This window comes from Falco rusticolus, chromosome 3 (genome assembly GCF_015220075.1).
Source record: "Falco rusticolus isolate bFalRus1 chromosome 3, bFalRus1.pri, whole genome shotgun sequence".
Lineage (NCBI taxonomy): Eukaryota > Metazoa > Chordata > Aves > Falconiformes > Falconidae > Falco > Falco rusticolus.
In genome coordinates this window covers 46,214,395-46,226,252 of record NC_051189.1, presented here as the reverse complement: position 1 = coordinate 46,226,252, position 11,858 = coordinate 46,214,395, and positions in this window count along the sequence as shown.

The following is an 11,858-nucleotide window of genomic DNA, read 5'->3' as shown; positions in this document are numbered from 1 at the left end:
TAGTCATGAAGCTATAAAGATGACCTATGGTAATTTCCTAATTGTTAATATGTTGAACTCTTCTGTCAAGCAATATGAAGGTGAAACATTTTCCAAGACTGGCATAATATAGGTGCTAGAAGAGCTATACATTGCTTCTCCACTTCTACTGGAAATAGAAAAAAGAATATGATCGTACAGTTGTATTTCAGGGGCTAGAGCACAAAGTGACAGTGGGTCAGAATCATGTCGGCAGTTTTGTGGCAAGCAAGAGAAATTCAGCTGCTGCCTTCTGCATCCTTCTTCCAAGTGACTGCCTGGCCCTGACCTGAAACATTTCCCTATTTTTTGCCAGGTGAGTTGTTGTGTTGCCTTAGAGCAACAGGGTCAGGTGAGTGCTTGAGGCAGCAAGGAGGCAGGGGTCAGCAGCAGCCGATGTGGTCAGAGGGGTTTGGTCTGCTGTGGCAGTAACAGCTGAAACCGCAGCAGAGCAGCACCTGCTGCCAAGGTCAGGGTGAGGGACAGAGGGAAGGAGGTGTAACGAGCAAAAGGAAAAGGAGAGGTCTGAAGCCATCCTTTCCTCTAAGTGACTAGGCGTAGGCCTTTGGGAGTATTTCTGAGAGCATTTTCCTGAAAGTTTTCTCCGTTACATCTGCCTCACAGAAATGGAGAAAGAATAAACAAAGTGAATACCCCAATAAAAGTAAGCCTTGCAGCCTCTCAGCTGCAGGGACAAACCACATTTCCTTCTTACACCTGTGTCTGAACAACTGCAGCTATTCTGCTGGGGACGTGTACTCCACACAGCACAAAAAGGTCTGTTAAATTCCATTCTTTTCCGCTAAGAAACAGCTGAATTTGGAAGTAGTCCCAGTTTTGCCTGTTCTTCTTTCTCACTAATTTGTTTGCTCTGCTTGTCTTGGCTTAGCTACAGTTCATGGAAGTAGGTCAGTTATACAGAGGCTGTCGGTAAAGGGCCTATTTCTGTGAAAGGCCTGAAGTTTGTATATACTGCTCCTCACATTCTTCTGAACTACAGGCACTGTTTAAATAACTGATGAGAAATTTGCATTAAAAAAAAAAAAACAACAAACCAGCAAACAAGGCAAATAGTAATCCAATGAAAAATCACTAAAAAATCCTGGAATTCAATCTCCTGTGAAGTTTTTTAATTCAGACTTCTTTTTGCCTTGCATTAAGCTACACATGTCTACTTCCACAGCCATCCTCTGCTGACCTGACCCATGATTTGCAGAAATGCTGAATGCTCGTGGCTTTAAAGGCAGTGAGACCTGTGCTCTAACCATGTGAAACCTTCTATAATACTAAAGGATCCAAAAGCCCTGCCAGAGGGCTTCTCCCACAGCTAGTTGGAACTTCTTACGCGTAATCTCACATGCTCCAGAAATGTTTGGAGGAAGGGATTTCTGAAGGTTGCCAGGCCAACCTCTTAGGAGGTTGCTCAAGCACCATTGTCACCAGCTCTACATCTGGTTGGTTGTGGCTTTGTCTAGCCAGATCTTGAAAACCTCCAAGCCTGGAGACTGCACAACCTCTCCCAGCACATGCTACCCTCATGGTGAAGAAGTTTTTGCAAATGTCCTTTGCTACACCATCTACCACTGCCAAGAAGAGTATAACTCTGATATCTTTGTAACTGTGCTTCAAACTGCTAAAAAATTGCCCCTGAGCCTGGAGAACATGCTAAATGACCCCAGCTGGTACATTGTGTGCTCCAGAACCCTGACCTTAGTCTCCTGCTGGAGACTCTCCAGCTTCTCCACAGCTTTCTTGCAAGAAGGTGGGGGGCAATCCTGGGCGACGTGTTTGGGCACAGTCTCACTGTCACCAAGGGCAGTAATAATTTCCCTTGATCTACTGGCCGTGATACACATGGCATGTGTTTTGCCTTTTTTGCAATGAGACAGTGTTAGTGGCTCATATTACGATGTCCGCCACAAGCTTGCTTTTTTGTAAAAAGGATCATTCTTTCACCTCACAAGAAAAAAAAGGCAATCATTGGAACATCGGGTTTTTGACAGTTCTTTTTAGCACTTATTGAGTGACTGTGTGATACCTTAGCACTCTCAAAAAGTATGAATTGCAACAGTAAAAATGTAGGTAAAGCTTAACCTCATTGCCAGGGCACAGCAATGAGCTTAATAAGGTTGATATAAGCAAAAATTCATGCTTATTTTTAAATTTCCCATTATATTGTGCTCTAAAAGGAATTTTCTAAATGTAATCCAAAATTTTCTAAATTAAAATGCAGGCAGGGGAGGGCCAATTGCTCTCTGAGCACACAACCAAGTCAGTTCCAGACAACAGGCATATATCCGCAAAGAGGAATTGCTGCTAATTCCCCGTAATTTAGTACTTTCAGTGCAAAGTGGAGGACACACTGTACTTCCAGGTAAATGTGCTCCTGCCTGCACTTCTACTGTCTATAGCACAGGAGGAAGGAGCTGAGACTGTTTAAGTTCACTTAACATCAGCCCAATCCATTCTGAGTTAATCCTCGCCCAGCACAACTTTCTGCTTACTAGCATGCACGTTTGTATCATGAACTTAGAAGAAAAGTGGCAATTTGGAAAGGTTTTGATTTTTATACCAGATATAAATCATTTAATACCTCACAACAAGAGAGAAACTGAAAACGGCTTTTGTCTTCAAATTTACTTTCTCCATCATAGAAATTGTTCCACAGATTTGTTCCCTTGCCTTTTTATGTGCAAAGTATCTGGAGTCCCCAAGGGCTCTAAGAGAGAATAGAAAAGCAGCATTGAGTCTGAAGTTTCAGATGTCTAACAGCTTTATTGACTAAAATGCTCAGAAATATACCTATTCTACCATCCACATGAGGGGAAGCTCAAAAATTACTCTTGCCAGTCCTGAGACAAATACTGGAACTTCACAATTAAGCTTTCCTTTAAATTCCCATCCTGAATTTTCTTTTGAGGGACTTCTGTGGGAATCCACCCTAGAAGGGTTTTCAAAGGGCTCAACTATTTGCAGTTCTCACTAAAGACTCACAACCCTTCCACTGTAGCAATCAGCTGAATATCACAGTCTCGACTTAAATCAGCCCCCGTCATAAAATGCTTTGGAGAGTCAGAAAGACATGAAAAAACTCCCGAGACAAAGCTACTGTCACCTGCATAAACAGCAATGGTTTCCACTGAGGGTGCAAGGAGGAAATGGGGTCTGAGCCCACCTCATGTTCTTACACTGCGGATTACCTGAGTATCTCCCTAATGCAATAGTTAGGCCTTTTCACTAGTCTTCCAAATTTTTTAGGGAAAATGGCTGTCCTGAGGCAGTGGGAAATGGACATAATCCATCATCCCGAAAGCCTCAGATGTTCCATCCACTCCGTAGCCCAGTGCACCATAATGGTGACACAGCAGAAGCTCAAGTGTCTCTGTCCTTAATGTCTGGGCAGAAGATTGCCAGCACCAAGATGCCCAGTTTCTATGTTTTAAATGACTTACTGGCAAGACAGCCAATTTTTTTGATTTTTAAAGGATTTTACATTTTAAAGGATTACTACAATGAACTACTTAAAACAAGCAGCATATGAGCACATTGATCCCAGGTAGTCCCTTGCCCATTTTTTATTCCATACCTCTTGAAGGCAGAAGTGTGGAACAGAGTACGGTATTTGTAATATTGTTCATATCTTTGCCTTTGAAAAGGTAAAGAAAACCCCAAGCCTCTCAATGGCTGAAAAAAGGAAGACATAGGCATAATCTGTAATTCTTCAGTATTTCATATAGTGAAATTTAAGATCTTTCCATTTCTAGAGATGCTGCAAAAACTGCACTGCTGATCCAGAAAAATCTTTATTTTACATTATTTGTTCCATTTTTCGATAGGGTCACTCACAAACTGGGGCAGGGCAGACAAGTACAGATGAGTGGGTTCTCTAATGCTGACAACATCTTTGAAACATTAGTTGTTCATTATAATTTCAAGCAAACTCCCTGTGCTTTATCTATTATGTATTTACAAGATGATACTGAAATATTAAAGCATACAAGAATGAACTTTGTATTTTTAATTAATTTCTGTGTTAATTATGTTACGTCAAGTGAAAAAAACCCTCAAACTAAACCAAAACCTAAGTAGTTCAGCTATGCCATTTTTATGGTTTGGCTTAAAAGTAAGTTTTACAAAATACCAATGATAGCAATTTTCTTCTTGGCTGTCAATGTCATCATAATGATTTTTTACTTCATTTTGATATGAAATTTGCAGTCTAAATATTTGTTCTGAGTGATCCACAATGGATTGACTACATCAGTGGACAAGGAAAGAGCTACAGATGTCAGTTACCTAGACTTCCATAAGGGCTTTGACATAGTGCCCCACAACATCCTTCTCTCTAAATTTGAAACATATGGATTTGATGGATGGTCGATGAGGAATTGGTTGGATGGTCACATCCAGATAATAGTCAACAGCCTAACATCCAGATGGAGATCATTGACTAGTAGTGTCCCTCAGGGGTCCATACTGGGACCAGCACTGTTTAATATCTTCATCAATGACATCGACAGTGGGATCGAGTGCACCCTCAGCAAGTTTGCAGATGACACCAAGCTGAGTGGTGCAGTTGACATGCCTGAGGGACAGGATGCCATCCAGAGGGACCTGGACAGCCTGAAGTGGGCCCATGTGAACCTCCTGAAGTTCAACAAGGCCAAGGGCAAGGTCCTGCACCTGGGCAACCCCCAGTATCAATACAGGCTGGGGAATGAGGGGATTGAAAGCAGCCCTGCAGAGAACTTGAGGGTACTGGTGGATGAAAAACTGGACGTGAGCCTGATAAAGTACGCTTGCAGCTCAGAAAGCCAACCATATGCTGGGCTGCATCAAAAGAAGTGTGGTGGCCAGCAGGTCGAGGGAGGTTTCTCCCCCTCTGCTATGCTCTGGCAGACCCCACCTGGAGTGCTGCATCCAGCTCTGGAGCCCTCAGCACAGGAAAGACATGGACTTGTGGGAGCGGGTCCAGGGAGGAGCTACAAAAATGGTCAGACGGGTGGAACACCTCTCCTCTGAGGACAGGCTGAGAGAGCTGGGGTTGTTTAGTCTGGAGAAGGCTCCAGGGAGACCTTTCATTCAGTGCTTAGAGGGAGCTTATAAGAAAGATGGGGACAGTTTTCAGTAGGACCTGTAGTTATAGGACAGATAGGAATGGTTTTCAACTGAAAGAGATTAAGAATTTTTTTACAATGAGGGTGGTAAAACACTGCAACAGGTTGCCCAGAGAGATGGTAGGTGCCCCATCCCAGGAAATCATCAAGGTCAGCTTGGACAGGGCTCTGAGCAACCTGATCAAGTTGAAGATGATGCCCTGCTCACTGCAGGGGGGGTTGTACTAGATGGCCTTTAAAGGTCCCTCCCAACCCAAACTATTTTCTGATTCTATGATATAAAGTAATCTCAATTCCATTTCCAGTTAGATCCTCCTCTGTCTCTCTCCTTCTCCTCCCAGTGTCCTGGATAGGTGACTCAAGCCACAGAAATTCAAATCACGTTCCCACAAGTGATCAGGATGATAGAATTTAGGAATTATTAATGTACTTGTCCCTGCTTAACTGCAATTTTATTAAGAAGGCTGAATCTCACATATGAGGTTTCAAAAATGGGTAGTAGCTCTTCTTATTTTCCTTTTTCGTGACCCAGCAGATCTGGCCTGAGGAAAATTGCTCCCCTCTTCCCAACAGAAACAGTGCCAAACTGGAGGCAGCAGGAGGTATCATCCTAACAGGCTCCTCACTGGGATTATTTACGTAGGATTTTGTTTGTCCTAATAAAATTTCTGCAGGTGAAAATGTTAGACACGGAAACAGAAGTCCAGAGTCTTGTTACTCAATAAGGATTTTTCTCTAATGACCCCAATCAGTACGCAGAACAATGAACCATCACCCCCAGCCCACCCCACAGTCAGAGGACAGATGCACAGCAAAACTCAGCCTAGTCCTGATTCAGACAGTCAGCACTGCAGAAAGTGCCTGTGATGAACACATACCAAGAAAAAAATCATGATGCACGGCCTTTCAATTTATACTGAGGATGGCTGTCCAAATAGAAAAATGCCCTTTTATTTTTTTTTTAAGCATAACACTAGCTTTCTTCTTTCAATCCTCTTTCATCTCCCAAAGTAGCTAAGAGACTTAGTTTGCATATTATTTTAACGTATTTTACTTAAATATGCAGCTAGATATAATTAACAGAAGGAATGACTTGCACACACAAATGACAACTCCCAAATTAGCATTATATTTGGACACAAATGTAAACCCTTTAAAGTCCCAATCTACTCTCCTCACTGTCAGCTGTCTCTTCAAAATTAGGATGCCTATTTTTCTCCAGCTTTTTTTTATTGTTGTTCTTGTTGTTAGACTTTTTGGTATCCATACCACACCTCTGGCAGACAAGGACCCATTTATGTTAACTTTCACCATGACAGCAACAATCACTGCAGCGGAAGACTGAAGTTTGGATTGCAGCAAACGGATGTTCTCCAAAACTCCTCTCTTTCATCTTGCCTCAGGTTTGACTAAGCAAGTCTGCAGAGGTGGAGAGCAGCAGACACTTGCATTGTCTGTGCAGCTGGAGCATGGGGTACATGGACCTTTTCTTTTTGTCTGTTCCACAGAAAGGAAGGTGACAGTCACTAGAAGTCCATGTGGTGCAAAAAAAGGTGCAAAGAAAGCAATAATATTACATTTTTAAGTTATTAATACAGTACTGGGAGACAGCTGTGGAGGAAAGCACTGCAAGATTCCTGTAAAAGGCTGAAAGAGAAAATTACTTTCTTTTTTTTTTTCTCCATGTGAAATATGCACACATTTCTCACACAAGGACACAAATGGACAACAATGCCAGTGAGAGAAATAAGAAAACACTCCAAACAATTTTAGTAGCAAGTAGCTGACAAAATATCAGTGCGCTCTCTGTTCTTGCTGGCACAGTGGTCTGAAAGAGCCTAGAAAGGTCTGATGGAGCTGCTGCGAGAGGCCCCAACACGCTGCTGCAAGACAGAACATTTCCAGATAAAGGTAGGTATGATAGATCTCATGTGCAAGAAAGGCCAGAACAGAGGCCTATTTTTTGCTAGCTGGAAGGAAGTTCAAATGATATCAAAATATATGGCAATTTGTATTAGCTAGAGAACCAGGCTTTGGTATGTTAGTGGTAGTAAGATGGGCTGTTTCAGTTGCTTAAGCAACAGAATAGGCTTTTTTTAATTTGTTAAACTGGTAAAAATTTGTTTCATGGGGGAACTCCTACTTTTGAAGAAAAAAGCCAAAAAAAAGGGGTGAGGCTTTACAGAGGGTCATCAAGTCACATTTATGGTGGTTGAGAATAAAGATATTATTTCCATGAGACTGAAACATAGAAGTTGAGATGATGGAAGTGGAGGAGTTGCTCCTCTGCCAATATCAGATGTGAGAATTAACTTGAAGTGGCAGGTGGAGTGGTTATGTACTTAAAAGCACACAAAGCCTGGATGTACATTTGTCAAAATTGACCTTATCTTATGATTTACAGAAGCAAAACTTCTAGGAAATGAACTTGCACACAGACATCTTCATGGGAAGTTCACATCATGACTTTCAAGCTCTAGTTACAGATGTGTGTGAATTCATGGGATAAAATTCAAGGAGCTTGAAAAGAGTTACTTAACAGAAGTTACATTGCTGGTAGCTTAAACCCTCCATACAAAATGTGCACTTTTACTGCAATATTAAATCAAATCAAAAACACAAGAGAAAACATGCATTAGAAATAACAAGCTGTCCAGTTGCATAGCAGCAATTCAGTGCAGCCCTCTGGATCAGACCCCAGAACTCTGTGGCTGCCTCGACTGAAAACATGCGACACGACTGAGAAAAACCAGTCTAAGACTTTCCTCGGTAATAAAATGAAACAAGCCTGTGAATTCACAGTCCCCGAAATCTTTCTGGCTCTTCAGGGCATTCGTGAAAGGACAGAGCCCTCTGGTGGCCTCTGCTCCCCCCCGCAAAGTCCTTAGTACGGGACATCCAAGTGCCAGTGCTAAAAGTTATTTTGGCATACATAGATTTAGAGCAACAAAACTATCAGGACAGAGTGCAATTTCAGTTCCAAAAGCCATGGTTACACCTGCGTCAAACTACTGCTGTAAGAGAAGATTAGGGTCTCATCAGAAGAGCAAGCAGATCAGTGTTTTTACACATTACATACATGAGATACTTCTCTTTTGCTAAAAGTAATTGAAAACCTTTGCTGTCGATGCAAATATTTCCAACGGATTCAGGTACTAAGATTTCAGAAAACTACGGAAAGCAGGTTAAAACACTTGCCTTTCCTCTTTTACAGAGTTCACATGTTTTTGATCCTCTTTATTTATTTCAGTTGAATACTATCCCCTTGCAGAAATACAGTGTGCACAGGAAGGGTGGTCAAGCATTGGAACAAGATGTCCAGGGAGGTGATGGAATCACCATCCCTGGCAGCATTGAACGTGCAGATGCGGTGCTTAGGGACATGGTTTAATGGTGGACTCGGCAGTCCCGAGCTAATGGCTGAACTTGATCTTAAAGGTCTTTTCTGATCTAAACGATTCTATGATTTGCTTTCTGCAAATACAAAGACACCAGACCCACCCAGCCTGCGTGGAGTTCAGACAAGAGAAGTGCAAACCTGATGCATTCTTAACTCTACAAGTATACCCCTTTGGGAAAAAAATGTGTGGCTTTAAAATGTAAAAGCCAAATCTGTGTAGTTTCATGTCAGTCCACTGTCCTTACAGAATTACTGTAGATTAGCACTGTGCTTCTTGTGCTTTTCATTTAGATCATACCACTTGGAAGAATTCCTTCAATTTGGAGTCATTTTACTGAAGATGTGTGTCGAGCAAAGGGTCACCAAATCTGTGCCCACAGTAGAGGTGACAGGCACCCACTCTATCTGACACTATTGCAAAGCAGTCCCATAGCCCTGTCCCCGCTGCCTGACTGTGCTTTCACTGCTTCGGTACCCACTGGTGGTGCCAGGTCAAACTTCCATCCTCTGCAGTGGGAGTTCAGCCCTTTCCCTGGGAACGAGAAAGGGATGATGGCTGATGAAGACTCCTAGAATGCCCTTAGAGCAACTGAATCAGGGTCCAGATGAAGTTAAAACAGTGCTGTGCAGCGTCAGCCTGAAAAACATTGTTTAATTATTTAAGCACTACAAATGAACTGACCTTTGGAGTTGGAGACCATGACTGAAAAGCCCTCAAACATTAGACCAGCGTGCAAGATGCCCGTGTGCCAACAGATGCAAAGAAGTCGACTCAGGACAGTTACTACTGTACAAAGAAACAAACATGCAAATGGCTCTTAGGCATGCAGGACTTGAACTGAACTTACAGTATTTTTAACAATTTTAGCTTGTGTTTAAGAGCAGCACACGGACAACATGACTACCTGAAAGAAGAAAATAAAAACAAGGTGTAGACCACAATATATGTGAGGCGCTGATCCAACAGACAAAAGGGAGCCATAAACTGGGTTCACATCCCTGAGGAGCAGGATGCCACTGCAGGCTGTTTAGTTTTTGCATGCAGCGTTATGCTTGTTACTTATCACACTGCTCTTCATAAGGAAACCTGCAAAAATGCTGACCCTGGGGCAGCTTCTATAGCTCAGAAAAAGCCAAACCCTGGTCAGAGATGAGACTGGAGGCTGCCGCTGGGATCAGTGTTGGTAACCAGTGGAAGCCTTCTCAAAGTCCAAGCACGGGTCAAGTCTTTGGTGTGATACCATGTTGTGGTTTAACCCCAGCCAGCAACTAAATACCACGCAGCTGCTCACTCGCTCACCCCACCCCAGTGGAGTGGGGAGGAGAATCAGGAAAAAAGGTAAAATTTGAGCGTTGAGATAAGAACAATTTAATAATTGAAATAAAATTAATAATAATAACTGGAATAACGGAGAGAGAGGCAGAGAGGGATAACATCCAAAGGGAAGGGAAAAAACCAAGTGATGCACAATACAATCGCTCACCACGCACTGACCGATGCCCAGCCTGTCCCCGAGCAGCGATCAGCAGGCCCCAGCCATCTTTCCCCCCAGTTTACATACTGAACATGAAATTCAACAGTATGGAATATCCCTTCGGCCAGTTGGGGCCAGCTGTCCTGGCTGTGTCCCCTCCCAATTCCTTGTGCCCCTCCAGCCCTCTGGCTGGCAGGGCCTGAGAAACTGAAGAATCCTTGACTTAGTGTAAACACTACCCAGCAACAACTGAAACCATGAGCGTGTATTACTGTCGTACTAAATTCAAAACAATTCTCGGCTACTGAGAAGAAAAAAGAAAAAACCCCACAAAAAACCAACCAACCCAAAACCTCAACTCTAACCTAGCTGAAACCAGAACACACCGGTATAACACGGCAGCACTCAGAGCCTGGAAGACGACTGCTGGTGACCCAGCCCTTATGCCATACTGCAGTGATAGCTTAAATGGGAGAAATGTAAGCTTGAGATCCTCATGATACCATAGAGTAGATATTAGCCAACAACAGTCCTTCAGGCTTCCCAAAGGATACAATCATTTTCAACGAGCCAGCTACTGTTACCATATTTGCTCAACTTCTGCAATTTCCTTTGTTGTCCAAGTATTACGATACTTGTGCTTTTGCCCTTTGTGTGCCTTAACATAACCCACAGTAAACTGCAGTTTTGATGTTTTCATAACCAGTGTACTTGAAAAGACTATTTTTGGTGCAGCGAAGTTCCTAAACTGGCCACAGGAATCAGCTAGTCCAGCATTTCGTCACGTGAAACAGCAACTAGACACAACACTGCTTTCCTCAGACAAGCCTGCCACTTGGGCCATCCAGGTTGTTGCAAAGACAGTGTCATCAAACATGGGAAAACGTCAGCATCACTGACAATTGCAAATGCCCATTTTCTCTCTCACACACATACTTTGCAATAAATGAAGAATCCCTGCTCCTCTGGATTGTTCCTTCCCCAAAATGCCCTGCAAAGCATCGCAACAGACACTTCTCTCTCCAAATTACTGCCAAGTACTCCACACTGGTATCTGGTTAGATCACATACGATCATTTTCAAAGCATCCATGTGCAGCTCCTCTGGTGTATGTTGCCTATGTTCATACAAGCCAGTTACGCAGTCCAGAATGATCCCGAACTCCACAGCTTGCCGATCAGTACTACAGCATGATCCTCGGTGTGTTTTTGGCTGAAGCAAACCAACTTTGTCCCGAACAATTCCCCAGGCATAGTTCAGCAGTCTGCACAATCCCAGGACACTTCTCAACGGGCAGTCCGCATGCAACCATGCTGCTCTGGAGTGTGAAAGTTTTTAGTGGTATGTGCAATCACTGTTGGTGCCAGAGCACAATTTTAGGCATGGTAAAACATACTGTGAACACTGACTGGACCTTGCTGGCACAGAGGCTGCCTGCCAGTTCTAGTTTTTTACCTGGGGAAAGAGGAGAATCAGCAAAGTACATCAGGGCCAGGATGGCACATGGCTTCATTGCACATCCAGTCTTGCACATACTGACAGCGGTGACAACAACCATATTTGAAGCTGCACCTAAGAACAGCCCAAAATGCCACGCTGATGTGGGACATAAAAGCATCTTTCAACATATTCCATAGCTTCCCTTATGAAGAGTGACACATTATCAGAAAAAGGACTAGTAATGGTACAGTTACTGCTCTACTACTACTATTCTCGTGCTAATAAGACACAAGCAGAATGAAGTAACGTAATTAGTAAGAGTCCTGGAGGTGCTGTTGGAAGGGGGGATACTATACAAGGGGTTTCTAAGCACTCATTTTCCATCTGATAAATCCATCAACTTTCACA